We start from the raw sequence: 23488 nt of genomic DNA on the forward strand, positions 1-23488 counted from the left end.
CTAGGAGAGAAAATGTCCCAATTCCCAAGGAGATTATAGAAAATGAAAAGATTAAAGAGTCAGAAGCCCTTTGGATTTGTCATTCAGATCTTGCTGGGACACAAATTTTATAAACATAGATCAATAAGGTTATTTGGAATCAATAGGGCTTACCCTTACTCCTGAATTGTGCCGTTTCCCACTCTTCCACAACCCAAAATACAGGTGCCTTCACTAGATAGGTAGGCTGTGATTCTATACTGCTACTCTGTTTACTTATATGTTTATTAGCTAAATCTAGCTTCCACATATAAGGAAAAATGTGCATCCTTTGTCTCTCTGGGCATTAATTAGCATTATTTTCTCCAGGTTTCTCCATACAATATCACTCTTTCTAATGGATAAGTAAAATTCTGCTGCATATATATATGTACCTATATGCACATATATATGTACATATAGGTACATATATATATGTTGTGTGCTACATTTTCTTGCTCTGTTCTTTCATTGAGTGTCCATCTGGGCTAATTCCCTATCTTGACTATCAACTTCTTAGCAGAAAGTTAGGAAAACAATCAAGCCTACCTACCATTGTTGGAGATTTACTTGGCTTCCGTGTACTGTTTTCAGTCATTTGATTGGTTAATCCAAATGACTTGTATGAATGATTTATTTTCTACCAAGCTGACTCCTGGTTTGAATGAGGCAAAATGGCTTTAAAATGATGTGTCAAGACTATCATGAAAATGTTAGACAAAGCCAAATGCTTCACAATGGGAAGTCAGACCTGTTAAAATACTGTCAGCTTTCTTTCCTACTGTTCTCCCCCACTGACAGAAAAAAAGCTTATCTTACCCAGAAGGACAAGCTTGCTCATGTTCCCATATTTGTTCTCTTTTATGGTTTGTATCTGAAATGTTTTCTGATGGCTCCTGTGTTAAGGGCTTGATTGCCAGCTAGTGAGTTTTGGGGAAATGATTGTATTATACAGGCCTTAACCTCATTGGATTAATCCATTGTTGGATTTACAATTTGATGGCCCTTTGGGGAGGTGGAGGAAACTTGAAAGTGGGTCTAGTTGGATGTAATAACTCACTGGAAGTATGCCATGGGAAGGTATATCTTGTTTCAGTCCTTGTCTTTATTATTTTTTCTTAGCTATCACATGGTGAGCAGCTTTCCTCTGCCATGTCCTTCTGACTTCATGTTTCTGCTTTGTCACAGGCCTGAAGGCAATGGAGCCAATTGATGTTGGTCTGAAACCTCTGGAATAGTAAGTCAAAAGGCATTCTTCCTCCTTTCAATTTTTTCCTCTAAAATACTTATCACATCAATGGAACATGGTCAGCACATTCTCCTTCATTCTTTCACTTCTTATGCTCATCTGCCTTTCTCCCTGACCAGTTTCAGCTCTCCCCTCAAGTCAGACATTTTCCATTTTAGGAACAGCTTCCACTTTTGCATTTTTAGGACTTCCTCTATATCAAGTCCTCTTGGTCTCTCTATCTTCTTAATTGTCTCAAGAATCTGGGACCTATATACCCTGACCTGCTCTGAGTTTCTCAATCCCAGTCCAGGGTCTGAAAATCTTGTTTGTAGAAAATACAGAAAGGTTAAATACTCTTAATACATGGGTAACTTTCTTCATGGATGAGAATGTCCTAGTTTTTCTTTTGTTTTTTACTCTTTCCATTTCATGCTTCTCTCAGAAGAAAGTCCTGATAATATTTCTACTTCTCTTTCTCTCAAAGCAAAAAGTCCAGTGTGTGTGTGCACACACACGCATGCACGTGCGCACACATGCGAGTTACAAATACATATGACTAGCATATCTTTAAAGCAGAATGAAAATGGAATGTGTTGAAGCAACAATTAAATTTTGTGTGGATATCTACATTAAGTTTTAAGAAAGTTTCTCTTCACCATCATGATCCCATGTTGAAATTCACTGGCAGTTTAAATCATTATGCTCTTTATAGGAAAGCAACACAGTACTTAACATTAAATATAGTACTTAACAGTGTTTAATTCTGGAGCCTATGTTAAGTACATTAAATATACCCAACATTATTTAATTCTAGCGAGTCTGATGAAGTAGATGTAATGTATTCATAAGAATGGTATTAAATACATAATGCTGAAAATATAATGCTCTCAATTTTCAATGGAAACAATTATAGCAATTTAATGACAACAGTTAAACCAAAAAGATTAATTAAAACTTACTTTGAATGAAAGGAAATGGGGGCAAGGGAGACAAAAAGTGTAAAACTAAAGAAAGGAAACACAGGCAAAGTTTGTGTATGGATGTTCAGAACCAATTGCTATGAACTTCGACGTGACCTGGCTTTTTGAGCCCTGGGAGCTTCTACTTCTCCCTTCCCTGGGGAACCCATGAGGGAAATTGTGATGCCAGCAGGCTACTGTTGTTTTTAGCCTGTTGGTAGAATGAATGGGTTGGGTGGTGGGGAGAATACACTGAGAAAGCCTGGCACTCAAACTATTTTAGTCAATATTTATTTATTGTGGTCATTTTCTTTTCTCAACTAGTTGAGACTTCTCTTGATTAACATACCTCCTATCCCGCTTTCCATCTCCTTTCTGAAAAGAACAATATCATTTTGAAGAAAAAAGCCATTTTATTGTCTCCAATTCTTGGTCAATGTTTTCAGCCATCTTTCTGCAGAAGTTGTGCTTCTGAGATATGTAAATGTTTCTCTACACTGTAGGAAGCTTATTCTCTATTTCTAAGCAGCACATTCCACACTCCACTGGTGTTCTCTAAAGTTGAATGACATGCCTGCGCTTCAAAAATGTCAGCAGTGTTTGAAGTTTTAGCTGAGGCTTCTGAATCTTTCAACGTGTGAGTTTTCAAATTGCAAACAAGCCTGCTCACTTTGGAGGCAATATTGGGTCTGTAAGTTATTCATTTGATTTTCTCCAAATAAGTTTTTTATATTGTGTGTTCTTCTCCATCAAGTCCTTTGAAAGAAACATCTATATTAAAAGAATTGACCTATTTCTTCAGAACAGCTTCATACAAAGAAATGAGCTGAGCTTTTATTGTCTTTTCTTCTTTCTTTCTATCCTTCATTCCTTTTACCTTCCTTTCTTCCCTCTCTCTTTTGCTCCCTCCCTCCTTTCCTGTTTCCCTCCCTTCTTCCTCTCTCCCCTCCTTCCCCAGATCTCTTATTTTTTTTGTAGTTTTTCACTTATACTAGCCACGTCATCTTTCACCAAACTATAATCTAACCTCTAATTCTTCTTCATAATTTATTATTTTTTGGTAATTCCTAGTTTCCATCTTCAATGTAATTTTCTCTTTAAAAGGTCAGGCAAATTTATGATCCCTAGGCAGACTGAGTTAGTGATTTTTGCTGGATCTCTTTATCATTCACAACCTACTGCAGTGAGTTTGAGTTCTGAAGTCTCTTTTTCGGCTCCTTTAGTTCCTTATTCCTGGCTTTCCTGCGGCTGTTTCTGAGACCAGCAGTTTTAGATTTTCCCAAAAATGAATATTTTCATTGACACTGTGAATTAGTTCTTAAGAAATTGTTCTATATATAGCTTTTTTCTTTTGCATAGGTTCCTTAAAAGTGAGGGATCTTGAAACCTGAGACCAGGAATATCCATTGTTGAAGATGAGCCATCAACAGCCATACATGAAAGGGAATTAAGAGGGTTTCACTTTTCTCTTCTCTTTCTCTCTCAAGTAAAATGCAGATTCAATTGTTATCCAGTGCTTCCAAACACAGAATTCCTAATTCTAAAGGACTGACATAGAATTAAAGATGAAAGGGGCATTTCAAAATCTTTTTTAACTATTTCACTCTCAATACCATTGTGATAGTCCATTGTGACGTGTACCAATGTGATATCATTGTGATGGCCTTGAAAAGGTTAACCTTTGGATAGCGTTTTCTCCTGTCAAGTTGACCCTTCACAATGAAAACAATCAGAGCAAGGGAATTATCCAGGGAAAGCCACAGAAACCTGGAATTTAGCTGAAGCATGAAGAGTGTACCAGCAAAGCACCCCCCTAGTGCTAGGGAGATCAGCTAATAAGCCATTTATGAGATGACCAGTCGGCCCCTCAGTATTTCTGTAAGTTCTGTTTCCAGTTACCAGTATTCAGTAACCCACAATTGCCTGCATACAAAGTAGTGGAGAATTTCTTTTCTAAAGCATGTATCTGACAAGCTGGACAGATCACCAGTTGGGTTGGAGGGGCAGGCTTTCTAAAACAGTACTCTTAAATATTCTCCATTCACTGCAGTATGAAAAGTGATAGTATATGTTTAAAATGCATTTGAGAAAACAGAAAGGATTGATTGTAGCAGGACGAGCCTGGGGCTTGGGCCACTCTAGATTACATTTGACACTCTATCAAACTTAGAAGATCAAAGTAGTGCATGCCCTACCCACTGTGCATGTAGTGTTCAGGGGACAATGGTAATGTATGGGGATTGTGCTTCAGACATTGGGGCCTATATCTGTAGGTGAGGCTGTTCACTTGACTTAAAATCCTGTGTTAAAATTCCTTCCTTCTTTGTATCTTCCTTCCTTCCTTTCTTTCTCTTTTCTTTCTTTCTTTTTTCCTTTCTTTCTTTCCTTCTTTTTTTGTTATTGTGTAATTTCAATTACATTGGAAAGGTCTATACCTTTAAAGAATACAAATGATAAAAAGATAGCTTAGACAGCCTTAATTCATAAAATACCAATGTTCTCTGAAAGGGATTCCGAAGTATAAATTTTGATGGTGCCTTCTTTTTTTTTGGTAACTAGAATAAGTCCCCCCTCTTTCCCCTCCTCACACACACACACGCACACACACATATACACATCATGCACATAGAGGAAAGAATTTCTCTTTTCAGGATTGACGGAGACTTTTTAGGAAACTAAAAAATGTTACTAGGAAAATAAGAGGATACAAAGCCTGACATTCAAACTCATTATTAAAAGAACAGTTTTATTAAGGGATGGGCCTCATTCCCTGACCCAGGACCAACACAGCTCTGCTAGGGAAAAAGAAAATTCCTATGACTTTCAATACTAAGATTTTTGTGCAGGTTTGAGAAATGAAGATTGTCATCTCCACTAATTTGGTTAGTCTCTACTCTGTGTACCACTATTTTCTTTGAACTCTTTTGAACTTACAAAAGGGATTTCCCAACACAATATAATTGTGAAAGAAAAAAAAAAAGAAAGAAACATTTGCTCTGACGCAGGAGCTGTTGACCTCGTTGGTGCCAAGGCCTACTTTGAGCAAATTTCCTGCAAGGAACTGGGTCAAGGAAAGGCTGTCACTGATGGATAAATGCACTCAATATTGCCTTCTTCTCTGTTTGGGAGTTCTGTTAAAAAGCTATCGGTGGCACCTTCAGCCTGTTAAAGATGTTTTGTTATTTCAGCAGCCTTCAAATGTGGAAGAAATCAGTTTCCATGGGCTGGCACTTCCTCTCATTTCCTGAAGGAGGGGCTGATGGCTCTGGCAGCTCCACAGGGATAGCTCAGGCTCTCTCCAAATCACTACAGCGATAACTGCGTCATAGACTCCACTTACATTGAAAATCCAAGGAAGGTCATTTAGAGTAGCAGAATGGAGGCTGGTATCATCTAAGGGAGAATTTTCTGGAACTCAAACAAAAATAATAATAACCACCCAATGGAAGTTACCATAGAAAAAGCTAGGAGAATGTTAATTCTGTGGAGAAAAATCTTGTGAAGTATTTAGCCTTGTGTAGAGTCATCTGCATACGAAAAAGGCTTTATTTCTGAAGCAAATGACAATATAACTTTCACAAGAAGTACAGGTAGCTCTGCCTGAAATGCAATGAAAATTATTAATCACATCTTGGAAAAGATAATAGAAGATGACAATACACATCTGACAGATGATTACTTGTGTTCAACACTATGCATTATAATTAAGTTTGAGTGTAAATGAAATAAAAAACAATCAAGCATACTAAAACTCTACTGCTGCCCACGTAAAATATAATTGAATGACTATCCAAAAGAAAATGCCTCAAAAATGTGGGCAGATATTAACTCAATAGGTTCTAGCCCTGAAATGAGAAACTGTAACACAATAGTCATTTAACTTGACTTTTTTTTCAATAACAATACATTACTGATTTTGTAAATGAATATGAAAGCACATGTGCTGGTAAAATAACAAAACTATCATAATTCCAAAATTTCAGGGATTAAACATAATTACAAGATGATTAAGGTGAAACTAAAAAAAAGACTAGATATAAATTATCTTGAAAATTTAGTAGGTTGTATTTTATTTTATTTTATTATTATTTTTTTTGCCAGTCCTGGGGCTTGAACTCAGGGCTTGAGCACCGTCCCTGGCTTCTTTTTGCTCAAGGCTAGCACTCTACCACCTGAGCTACAGCGCTACTTCTGGATTTTTTCTATATATGTGGTGCTGAGGAATCAAACCCAGGGCTTCATGTATGCAAGGCAAGCACTCTACCACTAGGCTGTATTCCCAGCCCCTGTAGGATGTATTTTAAATGACAGCATTATTGGAGTTGTTATTTACATGACTCTATGAAACATTTATTTTTGTAAGTGCTTCAAATCAATGTGCTTGATTAAGGATTTATTCAAGGAAAGGAGCACCTAAAGAAAAGGATTAGAAAACAGTAAGCTCTTTTACTGTCCAAAGTATTCCCAGACACTGGTGGTTTGTACTTGGAATCCTAGCTACTCAGGAGGCTGAGATCAGGAGGCTTCTAACTGGAAGCTAGCCAGGGAAGAAAAGTCTATGAAAGTCCATTTCCAAAATAATCTGCAGAATGCACAGCTGAAAACTTGGCTCAAGTGTTTAGAGAGTCAGTGAAGTAAGAAAGCTAAACAAATGTAAGGTTCTAATTTCAAACCCTAGTAGTTCAAAACACTTCTCACTAACACAACAAACAAACATACTCCAAATAAGACAAAAAAAAAAACCCCACAAGATTTATCATTGATAAATGCTATGGTTTCTCCCCCGTATAAAGTATTATTTCATTGTTGTTTCTCTTATTCATATTGTTCAAGCATTTTCTAGAATATTAGAAGACAGTCTGTTTAGTACAAAACAAAATATCCTGATGTTCCAATGCCATCAAATTTTAATTGTTATGAAAATTAACTCATAGATTCCATTGAATCTACAGATACACATTAAACTGTTATAGTGGCACAACAAAGCTTATTGTGTACATATGGCACAAAGTTACTTTGGAAATTTTAAGATATAATTTATTTTGAGATCCTGGGTCAGAATTTTGATTTTCTCAAATATAACTGTATGGTGTCAGACAAATAGTTTAACCGTTCCATGTATTCTAGTTTTCATCTGACAGAACATTGAATAAAATTTTACTTACTTCATAATGTAATTGTGAAGAGTATGTGAATTAGTTATTGAAAGCATGTAGTATAGAATGTAGCTTATAGCAAGAGTTCAGTAAATACTTGCTCTATTGGTTGGTAGTGATAATAACAGCATGTGCCACAAGATACTTTAAAATTATAATACTTATCAACCACGGAATGAGAGCTTGTTCTTGCCCTCCATGAGTATACAGTTAGATAAGACAAGTAGATAAATAACTGTAACTAAAAGATAAATTCTGAAATGCTTCACATCATATCTGATGTGAAGAATTATTGATGTGGTATATCATTTGTACATGAATTTCCACTTGGTAATCTAATTATGATAAATTTAAAAAATAGATGTATGCTAATATATTATAACAAAACATTGAATACTTTAAAAATAATATGACATAATTATAAATTAGGTACTATAGGTACCAATCCTTCTATTAGGGAAATGATAAGGGGGTAAATATTAATATATTAATACTTAAATATATCATATTTGTATGTGAATTAGTATAATGATACCTACCAACATTTGTTAAAGGAAAGGAGGAGGAAAAAAAGGGGTCAAATAAGAATACTATAAATGGAGTGAATGTGATCAAAGAACATTATATACATATTGAAAGGTCAAAATGAAACTCATTTGTAGAATTTATTTATTTAATTGAAAAATTAATTTGTAAGTCATAATGCCCCAGATTGTAATCTTTTCTAAATAATTAATACAATATAATCTTGACTAAGTAACTATCAGATATTCTAAGGATGAATTCTAACATATTTTATTAGATCAGTGTATTAGAATTGCTTTTTATTATGGTTGTCTAATACCCAATTATAGAACTAAGCTTGCCTTTATTTCTGATAGTCCTCCACCATGTATCAATAAATTCATGATAGCTGTTTAAAAAACCTATATATTCTCACTAGTCTTGTTCAGAAGTAGGTATCTTCTTAAGTGTAAAGAGAACCTGTAAGAAAAAAATGCAAAATGTTTTATTATATGTACAAGAAAGCTTCAGCTGCAGTGTTCTTGTAATCCTCAAGGTATCCATGGAGTATCAAAACAGATAAAATTAATAATTAATAATATATTAATATTAATAACAGGTCTTAACGGCAGCCTAGCAGGTTCACAAAGAACCTCTTGGTTGACAAAGGCAGCTAGGCACCAGGGAAGGAGTTTGACAAGTAGAAAAGAGTCAAATCAGACAGGCTCCCAACATAATTTCCTTAAAGCAAAAGTAAACAGTAGAAGCTTGTCTGCCATGAAGACCTATCCCTGACATCAACATTCTTAACAGTAGTTGACAGTGCTTAGTTCCTAGCGCAGTACCTTTAGAGAAAGCTGGATCACTCTGTTCATCTCACCAGGAGGGTGTAGAGTTCTTTTTCACTCTTAACAATGTGTGGAAGCCAGGGAGTAACTTTTAAAATCTGAAGATGCAGCTCCTTAGATTCCTCTGCCTGCTACTGGTGTGAACTGCAGAAGAGAAGATGAACCAGGTAAGGTAATAGAGGGCAGACAAAATGAGGCTTGACAGAAAGTAATAACCTCACTAGTTGAAAATGCAGGCCAGTCGCAGCCCTGAAGGGAACTCATTGTACACCAAGCTTTCTCCATCTTGTGAGATGGAGAGTTTGGGGTGAATAACTGTTGTGAGGGCTTTGCTATGAGTTGTAGTCTGTTTATCAGCATCTTTAGGCACCTCCATTAGTTTCTACTAGTACCCTGGTATTTACGAAACAACATTAGACTTTTTTTTTTTGCCAGTCCTGGGCCTTGAACTCAGGGCCTGAGCACTGTCCCTGGCTTCTTTTTGCTCAAGGCTAGTGCTCTGCCACTTGAGCCACAGCGCCATTTCTGGCCGTTTTCTATATATGTGGTGCTGGGGAATCCAACCCAGGGCTTCATGTATAGGAGGCAAGCACTGTTGCCACTAGGCTGTATTCCCGTGCCCAACATTAGACATTTTCTAATGATTCTTGTGTGGAAAAAAATTCACCTTCAGTTGAAAACCATTGATTTGTATTAAAATGTACCTTGACATTCAATGGTGTTATGTCCCATGAACTGATTGTAGTTCGAGGATATTAAGCTGAAAATTTTAATAAACCTAACCTACAGAGAACTTTATTGCTTACACTAGCTTACCTTCTACATAGTTACAGCACATACAGTACAGTAGTCCAGAGTTGGGCAAAATCATATAACACAAAGCTTACTATATAGTAAAATGTTACCATTTCATTTACTAAATACTTTACTGGAAGTGAAATATAGAATAGTTGTGTGGCATAGAAGCACAGATTTATATAGATAATGGAATGTGACAATTCAAAGCCTAATACCCCAAAATACATAACCAATGCAATGTTCAGTAGCCTTTCAGTCTCCTCCCTCTCTGATCATGTTTGGTTGGGAGTTGAAGCTTCATTCTCAGAAAGATGAGAAATTATTTTACATAGTTTCTCTTGACCAGGATGAGGTCACAACTCACACAATCTGAAGTATGGCTCCTATTCAATCTATCAATGGCTTTGCACTAAAATGAACTTGGAAAAAAGTAAAACTGAACAATTTTGAGGACAGTCTATATATGTGAGAAAGCATAGAAGATGAGAATGGTATGTTATTTGGTTCTGAGGAAAGGCTTCCTATAGGAAATGAAGCTTCATGCTGTTAAGGATTCTTGAGCCAGTTATAACATTTGGGAAAATATTTCATAGTAATTAGTGAAAGAAATTAGATCACAATTTTATTTAAACTAATTGAGTCATTAGGTGAGACAATTTCCAAATGAGTAAGTACAGGAATTAAGAATTTTACATTGGGTTAAATTTCTAGACTATGGACATCGTGTGTGTGTGTGTGTGTGTGTGTGTGTGTGTGTGTGTGTGTGTGTGTGTGTGTGTAATAATTCCTTTCTCTTTTTATCTGAAATGAAAACTTTTGCATCTTGCTTAAATTATCCCTGTCAAGTGGCTACTAAGAAAACCCACAAATCAATTAATATGAAAATGTCACAAGTAGATTTTTTTCTCACCATTACATTTGCGACTTAAAACAGATGATGTTAAAGCATGAGAACAATCTGCCCATTCTTGAAGTTATATATTCCATTGTATATGCAATCTTCACCTTAAGTCTGACACCATCATATTTTTAGAAAACATATGAGCTCTTTTAATGTTACCTTTCCCATTTCCAATTTTAGTTCTCTCTTCAATATGTCAGTACATTTTATATATTGTCTATTGTGTACCCAAACGGATGTTAAACTCATGACATTGCTTCTATAAAGTCAAAACTGAGATAATTGGAAACAACCACATGGCTGGCTGCTCAGACACACTTTATTCAGAATCTTGATCTCAAGAAAATATAGCAGAAAATATGATCTTCAAACAGATCAGACTTTGTTCTATACTTCTTACACTAAACAATAGAGTGTCTGTACAGTGGACTTCTATTGAAACCCTCAAATTTGATTTTTATCATTTTTTTTTTTGCTGCTTGTAATGCTTGAAATTGGGTCCTGGGCACTGTCCCTGATATCATTTTGCTTCAGGTTAGCACTCTACCACTTGAGCCACAAATTCACTTCTGGATTTTTATGCATAATTGGAGAAAAGAATCTCAAGGATTTTCCTTCCCTCCCTGACTTCTAACTAAGATCCTCAGATCTCAAATTCCTGAGTAGTTAGGATTACAGGCAATTTGTTCATGGCTCAACTTTATTTATGATTAGGACCAAATATTGTTTAGTTGTACACATCTATTTGTGGGGTTTATAAAGAGAATAGCAAGGATTTAATTTACTTATTTATCTGTATGCACGTAGTTACTTGGACCAATATCAATAGTGCATATTTTGAACTTCTGTGGTACACTGCTTAGTATCTTCCTTCTCCTAAGACGGGTTTCTGGATAACTTTCACCTTGATAGCCAGATTGATGTAGTCAGACAATCATGATAAGCAGACATGGAACAAACTGTGGGAAAAGTCACTTAGTTCAAGCTGATAATACAAAGGCATTCTTTAGATCATATTTTTTTTCTCCTTTCCCATAGAAATAAAGATGAGAGAGGATCATTTTGGAGTAGTCTGGCAATAGTATTGTGAAAATTAGAAATCCATTGACCTGTGGAGTTGCTATTTATGTGAACATGCCTTTAATCATAAGGATGTTATTAGGGGTAATTCTACAGGAAGATTTCCGAAAGCAATTCCACATGGAGGTTCTGCAACAGTAATTCCAATTAGGGGCTGACATTGTGTTGTAGAACTAGTAGTAATACGGGGTAATTTTTCCCACAATGCCTTTGAGATAGTACCATTAAAAAGTAGTATTATACTGGGAAGAGATGGACCCATGTTTCCCTATTTCTTTCTATAAAAAGAATGTAAACACACACACACACACACACACACACACACTCACACACACACACAATGCCTACAAAACAAATTCTGAAAAATAAGGAGAAGGAAGAATGGCTAGGAATCTCACCCTCCAAGGAATAACACAAAGTTAGTACCTTGGCTTTTCTGTTAAATCTCCTGTGTCCCCAAATTGAAGATGATGAGACCCACAATTCAGACCCACTGTTGGTGCACATAAACAAAACACAAAATCAGCTTGCACTTCTTAGCCATAAAGGAAAAACAAATAAAGAGCATTCTATGAAGAAAATTTACCAACGATAGGAATTTTACTCTAGCACAACAAGAGAGGAAAATCACGTCCCTCTCCGGTCAGCAAGTGATGAGTGGTGAGACCTAGAATGCCTTCTTCACCAGGCATATGGGAGTGACCCCACTCCCCTTTGCCCCCAGGGTGGGCACAGGGGGCACCTCAGTAGGTAGGAACCTGCACTTTCTTCTCTGCTGGATAATACCAAAGCACCTCTCCTCCAGGTGGTGTCAAAGAGATCCAGAGGATTCAGGACTTCAAATCATATCTAATGTTCATGGTACAGGTTTACCGTCCTTGATGGACTGATAGCATGATGCTTCTTTGTTTTTATTTTATTTTTTTTAACCATGGCCCAGAGACAATGAGATGTCTGGTCATGGTATTGAGAAACCCCATACCCCTCCAAGCCAGTGTACTATCAGAGGAGAGTTAGAAGGAAGGTGGAGCCTCATCTTTACCCTAGAGGACCAAGGAGCTCTGAAGGTTTTGTTCTTAACAGATTTGAAAACGAGACCTTGGATTTCTACCACCATTCATATGTTGGCATGCATATTTCTCTTGACTACAAGCTGTCCTAGGACAGAGGCTGACAAAGGAGGTTTAAGTAAGACCAGAGTTTTGACACAATATATATTAAATTCAGATCCAACATACAGAAAAAGTACAATTTGATTTCCAAATTAAGAGTACCGATAGTAGGTGATAGAGATATTAAAATCGCCTGACAATAGTACAAAAATAATTCAAGAATTGAGAGAATGCATTTGAAATAAATGAAAAACTAGAAAACCTCATCAAGAAATAGAAAGTACCAGCAAATAATGGAAGTTAGAAAGAAGAAACAAATGGGAATTTCAGAAATTAATACAAAAATGAGGACAATGTCTGAGGACCTGACAGTGGAACAGAAGAGACAAAAGAATCAGTCAATTGAATGATCAATATGTATGGTTAAACTGTAAAAAGACAGAAAAAATATACAGAACCTAGTAATATGAGGAAATAGTTTCTTGTGCTTATACCTAGAACCAGTCTCAAACTGTGATCTCACTATTTCCTCCTCCCATACAGCTGGGATTACAGGCTTGAGCCACCGCAGTTGGCCCAGAAACTCTTTATTATTGGTAAAATTTTAATGTAATCACAGTGAGAATAACTGTTGTACATGTGTCTGACTATGGACTTTTTCTTGCTTCTAATGTTAATCAATCATAGCAATAAATTATTAATGCTGTAGAATATAAATTTGGTTCCTTTAAAATTTCATTCCTACTCTTTAACAGAATAAGAGCTCTTTCAAGTCAGAAAGATTTGGGAAGGGAACGAAATGAGAGCGACTTCCTGAAATAAAAGTTTATTATTAAATTATTCCCCTAGTTTTGTCCTTGACATTTTTGTCCTTCTTTATAAAAATGAATTATGCAGGAATATTTTACATACAAGCCAAACTCCTGGGAAATTAAGAATTCTGCAATATTGGCCACCTATTTTTCCTAAATTGGATTTTTTCTGAATGAAAATCACCATGAGCCAGGAAAAAATCTATTTATCTTCTTTCTTATTGTTTTATTTTTTTCCTTGAGCCTTTAAAAAGTAGTGTAAGGAAAATTCATTCAGCTAACAAAATCCCTGAATGTGACCTTGCAAATTTGTCTATTAAAAACTTAATATCATACTCTTTGTCTTATTACTTTATTGCTCATGTTGGGTTTTCATATGAGGTTATTATTTAGTACCCACGTTTCCTTGTTTTCATATTCTAACACTTACCAAGGCTATAACCCTTCTCAATCCTAAACAGATGCATTTTTACAGAAAGATGTGCAAAATATGTAAAAGTCAAATTGCTACTCCTACATTCTAATTAAATGCCCAAAGCTTTCATACTCTTGTATGGAATGGCATATTGGGCAACAGAGAAATCAGTTGTTTAAAGATATAATATTAAGGGCTGGAAATGTGGCTGGGTTGGCAGAGTACTAGCCAGTGAGCCACAAAGTATCAGGTGCTATGTTAGAGTCCCAGTTTGGAACCTAAAAAAATAACGAAAACAGAAAAAGAAAAGATACAATGTTAGAGAAAGGATTATGTCTTAGAATACAGCTCAAAAGCAGTGATATTATTTAAGCCTATTGAACTTTTATTTGAAAGAAAGAAGTACAAACTCCTGCCTTGGCATACATGAAATACAACTGAGTATCTGTTGTTTCCAAACAATTGCTTAAGGCCACACAATATTCTTGAAAGAAAACCAAAGCATGAGAAAAAAATAGGTGAACTATGTCCATGGTACCTTTCCTGTTCACTTTAAACTGTTAGCTATTAAACAAACCTTTGTGTTTCGATTTTCCTATCTTGTAAAAACATGAGAATATATGCTCTGTTAATCTTCTGCAGATTTGAAATAAATCAGTTCTTATTATATAGTTGGTATCGTTCTGCGTATTTTGCATGCATAGTTGAATAAAATGATATTGTGTCTTTCCATTTCCAGTGCATTTCCAGCTACTTCTCTCCTCTCCTCACCTGCTTCTTGCATCAAGGAGCAGCAGCATCCACATTTACTGCCCCAGCAATCCAGTTCTTACCTTATTGAAAAAGCAATCTGATGAGTTTTATGCAGGTGTTGTTGCCTTAACATAGACTGTTGAACCTCAAAGTAAAGTCCATGTCATTGAGGAAAAGCTGCTTTTGTTTTCACAAGTGTATTGAATGGCAAAACCAAGGTTCCCAAACAGCTGGGTTTTCCCCCTCAGTCACCTACATCACATTTAAGATGCTACACGTTGGGAAGAAGGAAAATAATATAAGGATCTCTATATAAAGACCATCTATGCTCCTGAGCCAGTCTCCAAATGAACCTTGGAAGTAGGGAGAATAACAATGAGGTCTCTGAATATTTAGGTCAAAAAGTGACACACATTCACTGGTCTCATAGGCAAGAGGCACCATTTTGCCTAGTGCCCCGAAGGACAAGATGAAGTGTAGGAAAAGTGAAAGTTCTGACTTTCAATTAGTATCATATCAAAAAGAAGGGTCAGGTTGAGTACACACTTGAGTGTATGCTTTATTTTTAAACTTGTTTTATAATGATAACATTGCTGTTTTCTAATGAACCTGTTCTGCTAAGTAGAAAGCCTTGTTTGTGGATATGATGCATTTAACATTCTGGAAAAGCCATCTGCCTGTACTAAAACAGTGACTCACTGGTAAGAGAATGATGGAGACTCTAATCCAATTTTTAAGCAGAAATGAAGGCACAGTTTTCCCATGGCTTCCTTCCTTCCAATACAGCCCTTGTATTCTATGAGCAGAAATATCAGAAGTCTGGTCTCCCGTACTATGATGCTAGAAAGACCAACAGCAAGGCCACAGTCAAAATAGAGATCATGAGTTCTTGCTGAGTTTAGAAAGTAGATTTTTACAAAAGTTTTTCTACAAAGAACCACATCAAGTTGAAGTTTTACTGTTCAGTGAACACATCACGTACCTATACTATTGTCAGCCTGAATTCCAGCCCTGTAAAACCTAAGCAAAATAAATGTTATACTAATTATTGGGGAAATTAATTCTATTTCCAAGGTATTGAATATCGTGTGTGTGTGTGTGTGTGTGTGTGTGTGTGTGTGTGTGTGTGTGTGTGTGTCCCAGTATCTTGAGACAAGAAGTACAGGGGCACATGCAGCTTTCTTTCCTCTTGACAGCAGGAGTGATGGACTTTAGGAAGAACCAAAAGCACAAGGGTTACTCTCTTACACTACTGAAGACATTTGGCAAGAATATGCATCATTAAAAAAGTTCTCTGCTGAAGAGTTGCATATCTTGTGTATCATTAATAGCCTATACTAATATAAAATGATATGTAGCGATAAATCTACTTCAAGATAAAAATGATTAAATCTTCTAATATTCAATTTCAGCATAAATATGCAAACATCCCTCCTAACTAAAATTTTTCTTTTATTCCAATATCCTTTGCATTTTTAACTGCTCATTTATCAGTTAAAAAATTATAATTCTAATATCTTACCACAGTTGTTCTACTATCTGCATCCAAATTCTACATGGCATCTATTAGCTATGTAAAATTTATTCGTATGGATTTTTCATTTGGTTTTTGAAAGAAAATCTTGAAATCTCATATGGGTTTGAAATGATAAGCTTAAGGTGAAAAATTAGAAGAGATGGAAAAGGTTATAGGCAAGCACATGTTAAATTTTAACAAAATAATGAAAGTATAAAATGTTTTTTTTTTCATAGTTTACATAGTAATTTTTTTTTTTTTTTTTTTTTTTTTTGGCCAGTCCTGGGCCTTGGACTCAGGGCCTGAGCACTGTCCCTGGCTTCTTCCCGCTCAAGGCTAGCACTCTGCCACTTGAGCCACAGCGCCGCTTCTGGCCGTTTTCTGTATATGTGGTGCTGGGGAATCGAACCTAGGTCCTCATGTATCCGAGGCAGGCACTCTTGCCACTAGGCTATATCCCCAGCCCTACATAGTAATTTTAAAGATCTGAAATAGCCCATTTTCACTGGAAGTAAGCTGAGGGAAGTTCTTGTTCTGTGACTGCCTTGATCAGAAATGACCTAAAAGTTCTTTCACTAAGGCCTCATGGGAATACAATGTTTTGGTGCATTATTGCAGTGGTTTACAAGTCTTATTTCTCTTATGACTTTTACTATTTTCAAAAGAGACATTGCAAATTACATAAAGTCAATAAAGCACTAATTTTAAAAGTAGCATGGTTTACTGATTATATATTAGTGCATTAAAGTATTTGTAATGTTGATAGAAAAAGCAGTGATATGATATATTAATATTTTTAAAAGATAAATTATGACTGAAATTTAATTGACAGAAGATAATGTATCCAAAAGAATTCCTAATAAAGCTAAAGAATCTATAACAATTTCTTTGTACTATATCTACTACTGAAAATTTTAAAGCATGAACTAAATTTTATTGTATAGAATATATTTTTCTCTAGATTTACCTAGAATTATTTATACTTTCATAGTCACTTAGAAAACTGTTTCTTCTGTGACAGGGTCTGGCCTCAAGATCTATGTTCCTTTGTTTCCCTAGGGCTGTGATTATTAGTGTATACCACCATGAGAAAAATATTGAAACCTATCATCCAGATTTAGTGTTAATATTATTGATACTATTAATTATACAACCACATCAGCAATAATATAATCCATTTTTCCACAAAAGAATCTTTTCTTAAACTGTTTCTGTTTTCTATTGCTAGCAATCATAACGTAGAAATGGAAAATCTGAAAGTGTGCATTGAAATCTGCAGAATGTCATCATTATTATGACATTTTTAACATATTGCATTCTCCACTCATATTCTCTATTCATATCCTCCATGGCTTTGTGTGATTGAAACAGAAGACAAAGATGGCTAGAAGTGAGATAGGGGCTGAGGGAACTGGTAAGTAAGGACGATTAAGGAAGCAAAGAAAACTGATGTTCTTTATCCGTGGTGAATCCAACTGCTTCTGTATCTGAGTACAGAAACCTCTCCAGTTTCAGTTTCACTAATCCAGGGATCATTCTTGCAAGCAGATTCCTACCTTGTCACTTATCTGTTACCTTGGCAATGAAAAACTTATTTTGATTCCCAAACTGAGGAAGAGATCACATAGCTCAGTCTTCCAAAAAGTCTGTAAAAATGTTAATCTTGCCAAATTCTCCCAAGGCGCGTCACCAGAACATACAGAATGCCTTGGAGTAATTCCTTCTTTGTAGATCCCAATTTAAACATCAGAATCAGTTTCTTGAATTGAGTCAGGAATGGTGGAAGCTTCATATCCAAAGGTTCCCAAGCCCTTCTTTAATGAGGGTCCATCCGTGACCCAAATTTCACACATGTTGTGGGTGCACACGCAGAGATTTTCCCATGTAGTGAAAGCCATGGCTTTGATGTTTGGCATTTCTCCTCCACTCCTTTTGTCATATGGATCACTTTAAATATATATTAAAGTTTTTTTTTTTGAGGGGGAGCGCAGAAGCACTGCTCTCTCTGAGATCATTTCCTTTCTTGATTCTGATACAACTTATGTTATTAAATCTTTGTTCGAGAGTTTTTCCCCCTGATTTAAATGTTTTTTAATATATGATTTGGTTATTTATATGAAAAGTTTTCTCATCTGGCTTTCACTCTTTCCTTTCTTCTTTCCTTCCTTCTTAGCTCCCTCCCTCCCCCCTCCCTCCCTTCCTTCTTTTCCTTCCCTCCCTCCTTTCTTCCTTCCTTGCTTGCTTCCATCTTTCCTTCCTTGCTTCCTTGCTTGCTTCCTTCCTTACTTCCTTCCCTCTCTCCCCCCTCCCTCCTTCTTTCCTTCTTTCTTTATTTCCCTCTTTTTAATCTTTCTTAGTTTGTCTGGTACTGGGACTTGAACTCAGGGCCTGGGTGCTGTCTCTGAACATCTTTGTGTTGAAGGCTAGCACTCTACCACTTGCACCGTAGCCAGACTTCCAGCTTTTTCTGGGTAGTTTATTGAAGATAAGCATCTCACAGATTTTCCTGTGCTGGCTGGATTTGAACCACAATCCTCAGATATTAGCTGCTCTTCTGGTAGCCCTTCTGGTTTTCTCTATGAAACAAAATTGTAGTATAAAATTTAACTAAGAAAGTATTAAATACCAGTGAATTTGTTCTTATTCTCTGAGTTATGAATAGGTCCCATTTTCAAAGCCATAATATCTTCTGGATTGTAGTACTCCATGTGATTGCATTTTATTCTCATTGTTTGCTAAATAGTACACAAAGCTGTGTACTCCAGAGAACTAATCAAAGAAGGTGTGAAAGATATGTATTTACATGTTGATAGTATAATAATAGGAAGATATGTTATAAGATGCTATGTAACATATAAAACCATCTTAATTAGTTAACAGTAAAACTTTATTACTACATTTTCTTATTTCCTAAATGTTATAATGAGGCTATATTGTCATTATTACCTAGCTAGAAATGAAACAGAGAGAAAATTTGGCCTATAATATAAGCATTGAGAAAGAATGCACTGGCTGTTTTGAAAGAAAAACAACATTGTGAAAGTACAGTGTTAGAAAGAGAAATGATATGCAAGGGAAATGAAGACTCCAGTCCAAACTTATGAAACCCAGATAGTTGTGGAAAAATCCTATGGGAACGGGCTGGGGATATAGCCTAGTGGCAAGAGTGCCTGCCTCGGATACACGAGGCCCTAGGTTCGATTCCCCAGCACCACATATACAGAAAACGGCCAGAAGCGGCGCTGTGGCTCACGTGGCAGAGTGCTAGCCTTGAGCGGGAAGAAGCCAGGGACAGTGCTCAGGCCCTGAGTCCAAGGCCCAGGACTGGCCAAAAAAAAAAAAAAAAAAAAAAAAAAAAAAAAAAAAAAAAAAATCCTATGGGAACTGGAGTTAAAGGGAAATTTCAACTGTGAATTGGAAAGAAACATTGTGATAGAGAATATAATGCTATAGTATTTCAGGAAGATGATTGTATTCATGGTGTTTAGTTTGAAATACAGTGAAAAGTAGGGGAGAGGGGAGTAGATGATACAAGACAGGGTTGTTTGATCTGTTCTCACTAGACTAAAGGACATTTGATATTCATGAACCCACTACTGAATCAGAACAGCTTATTGACTGTAGAAGATAAATCATATATTAAACAAGTCTATGGTTCCCTAAACAAAAAGAACTACATTTCTTTGTTAGACTCTATAGAAAATATCTTATTTACCAAGGAGTTAGCTTCTACAGATCTTCTTTACTCAACATCTTCAAGAAAAACACTAGTTTTCGGTACTAGCAAAACAGCAATGATCAAAGAGGTGACATTGATCAATATGCATGCTACACATGAATTGGCAGGTTGAATTGAAACTCCTGTGTTCAACTACTTAAAGAACATTGTAAAAAGAAAATACTCACATCTTTAATTTTTTAATTAGAAAAGTATTTTGTGGCTGGCACATTACTAGAGATTTAATTTTGGAAATATGGCTCTCAGCCCACAGAAATGTTAAGCAGCTTGAGAGTTTTTACTAGAAATACTAAAAACAATGAGTAAAGAATCAAAGAGGATCTGGAGAAAATAACCAAATATAAAAACATAATATTGTATTGATTTCTTTTTAATGACTTCCCTACTACTGTGTCTTAATGTGTCTCTTCAAGCTATTAAATCATCATTACTAATTTAAATTCCTTTATATTTGAACTCATATTTCGAAAACATCCAAGTGTGTAAGAAATTTTAATTGAGGAGTAAATTTTAGAGTTCTCTATAATATATTTCCAAAACTGCTTACTTTTCTTTTTGAAACTTCAATGGCAAAAGCTAGTTCTGTACTTCCAAATTTTTTGATTAGTTGCCCAGGAGTCCATATAAATGCCAACTTGGTAACTTTTGATATGGCACTATATTTAAAGCCATTTATAGGAGAAATTTGTCCTTTGTTCCTTTGATTTTCTGTGGAAAATATGCTCAAGTTAAATAAGTTTTTCTTAGTATTGTCTTTCAGTATCAAAGAAAAAATTAGTTCAAACCCAGTAACATCGGTTTTCCTTCCATTTTCTCAGCTATTGTTTCCTCAGCTATTGTTAATGGATTGTAAAGTAGGTGAGTTTTCTATGTTCTCTGAAGATGAATAAGAAATGGCGAAATAAGAATTTGGCAAAATGATGTTTCTGAACTTCTCAGATATGTGCTTTAGATTGGCAATAATTTTCAGCTCATAAAAAATTTAACAAGGACCCAGGTTAATTTGGCTGTTTGAGTCTGTCTTGCACTTACTTACATCAAGTTGTCTTATTACCAAGTTGTCTCCAAGCATTTACAGGTAGAAATGTTCAAACAATGAAGAGATGATCCTGAAGGTAGCAGTAGGACCCTATTCAGCCAGGGTAAGCAGTATTCTAAAATCCCCCATGGTCTTGTAAAATCACATTCTACTACAAAAGCTACTTAAACCCATCTCAAATTTCATCTGCAAAATGATATTCAGTAGATGTGTCTAACTTAATAGATTTATCTGAACCTTGACAAACACACATACTGATCATTTACATGATAAATGAATAGAAATCAATAAGGAATGTCAAGAGGATACTAGTAAAGGGACATAGATTTAAAAACATGTGGAAAACATGAGGTAGTGAGTGTTGAAGTGAAACATTGTCTTTAATAGCAAGAAATCAAGAGATCAAGTCTGAACACAAGGTGACTGAATTTAGAAGAAGAGTCACTCTGAGAACTCCTGGAGAACAGTTTAACAAGAACCACATAATGAAGAGATTTGCGACAGAAAGTAGAGGAATTAGCTTTCTGAAACACCAGTGTTTACAAAGTCAGTTTCAGAGTGTTGTTTTAGGTTCTTACATTTCTGTCATTTATAATTCTGTAACAGAGAACCAATATATTGAATTAAGTTCAAATGAACCTTGAACCGGTTCATAGGCTAGCACTGTGATTACCTGCATAGGTAGATGTGTTCATTATTGTTGTTTATTATGAGATTTCTTCATCTGTACACAAATTGTAATTCCTCTATACACAAATTGTAAATCATATTTTTTAAATGAAAGCCCAAATCTCACTAGGTAGCAAAGTGTTCACAAAATGTGTGTGTTGGTGAAACAAATACCTGATCAAAAAATGTTTTGTGCACTGTCAAGAATTAAAAATGCTCTGAATTGTCTGGCCATTATCTGGCAACTTTTGCTATGAAGTCTTGTTTTCATTAAAATGGCTTGCTCCGAACCTTTTCTTTTCCTGATCATTCAAAATTCCTTTCCACTCTCCACATTCTTTCTTGCCTTCAACTCCCATGCGTAAAGCATCACTGGTATTTTTGCAAATCAGACAAACTTTAAAACAAACTACTTGCTTATATTTTCTCAAGCATCTAACAATCACTCACAAACCTCTGGATAGGCATGTTTCCTTTGTGCTGCTTTTGTGCATGCATTAGGTTCTGCCCTTATTCCTCAAGAGCTGTTTACAACACAGAGAGCATTCATGGCTCTCATTATCCCTTTCCAGGAGCTTTATATCCCATAAAAAAGCTAATTATGGAAATGTTCTAGGCAAGTAAAAGATAACGTTTGCAATAGTGGTGTCGCTTCACTTGTCCAATTTTTTTCAGTCACTTCCTCAATCACTTTTGTACTCTTTCATCTGTTCTTGTTTTGGTTACCAGGGCTATATAACAAGCCCTCCTAAATTCACCATTGTAAAACTGCCACCATTGCCGAGCTATACTCATTGAATCTGTGGGTCAGGAACTTGCACAAGGCATAGCAAGGATGACTTATGTCTGTCCTATGATGTCTGACTTCTCAATTTAGGGTGATTTGAATCTCTGAGGGCTGTAGTCATCTTCAGGCTAATTCCTTCCAATTTCCTGAGTCTGAGTTGGCATGACTTAAGGAAAGGCCAAATTTAGCTAAGAATATTCACTGGAGTACCTACTCATAGTCTGGTCTTCATGACTTGGGGCATTCTCAGCACAATGGTTAGGGCCCAGAGAAAGCACCAAGAGGAAATGTTGAAATCATATGTGTGAAACTAAATGTGTGAAACCATAAAAACAGTTTGGTATTTATGACCTATTTTTTTTAATCATATGGCAACACTGTACTCTTAGTAATTGGTTGAAACAACAATTCGTGGACTTAAGGGAAGACTTTTATTACCTTTTGTGTTAGAGGAAGAGCACAATTTATTTTATTTTTACTGTTTCACATTTAGTTTATTCTTTTGTTATCTACTCTCCTACCCACCTACCTACCATCCAACCATATTTCATTTCACCAGCTAGCCACCTCTTCATCATCACTCATTCATTTATATTCTATTCTATATTCTATTCTATTCACCAACCCATCCATTATTTACCCTGCAGACAGGCAGTTGACAACCCATTCATTTACCAATTTATCCATCTACCTACTCACCCATCTATCCATTATATTCCCAGTCATCCATGTGAAGAGCACATTTTGGGTGGCATATTCTTAGTGACCATCTTTAGAAAATATGGAATACCAGACTATTTCCTTTGGCTACCACCATTTGTATCATACTTGCAGAAAAATAAAGCATCTTTTCTCATTACCCCCCAAATCACATTCTATTTACCTCCAGTTAACACTCAGGATTCAGAACTTGCCATCTAACTTGAAGTATAAAATAAATACCTTGAATGTAATTCCTCAAGTATGATTTCTCTCAGTCTGACTTTAGAATGTGATGTTCCTAAGGCATCAAATATACCTTAGTCAAATAGATGTAGATGATTATTGCCATTCAAGCATAGCAATTCTGTCGTTTTTTAAACAATTCTTAATTTTGATGGTCTTAATTATGCAATATTACCCATTGCATAATTAAGGAGTAAGCAACTCAA

This window comes from Perognathus longimembris, chromosome 21, assembly GCF_023159225.1.
Source record: "Perognathus longimembris pacificus isolate PPM17 chromosome 21, ASM2315922v1, whole genome shotgun sequence".
Taxonomy (NCBI): domain Eukaryota; kingdom Metazoa; phylum Chordata; class Mammalia; order Rodentia; family Heteromyidae; genus Perognathus; species Perognathus longimembris.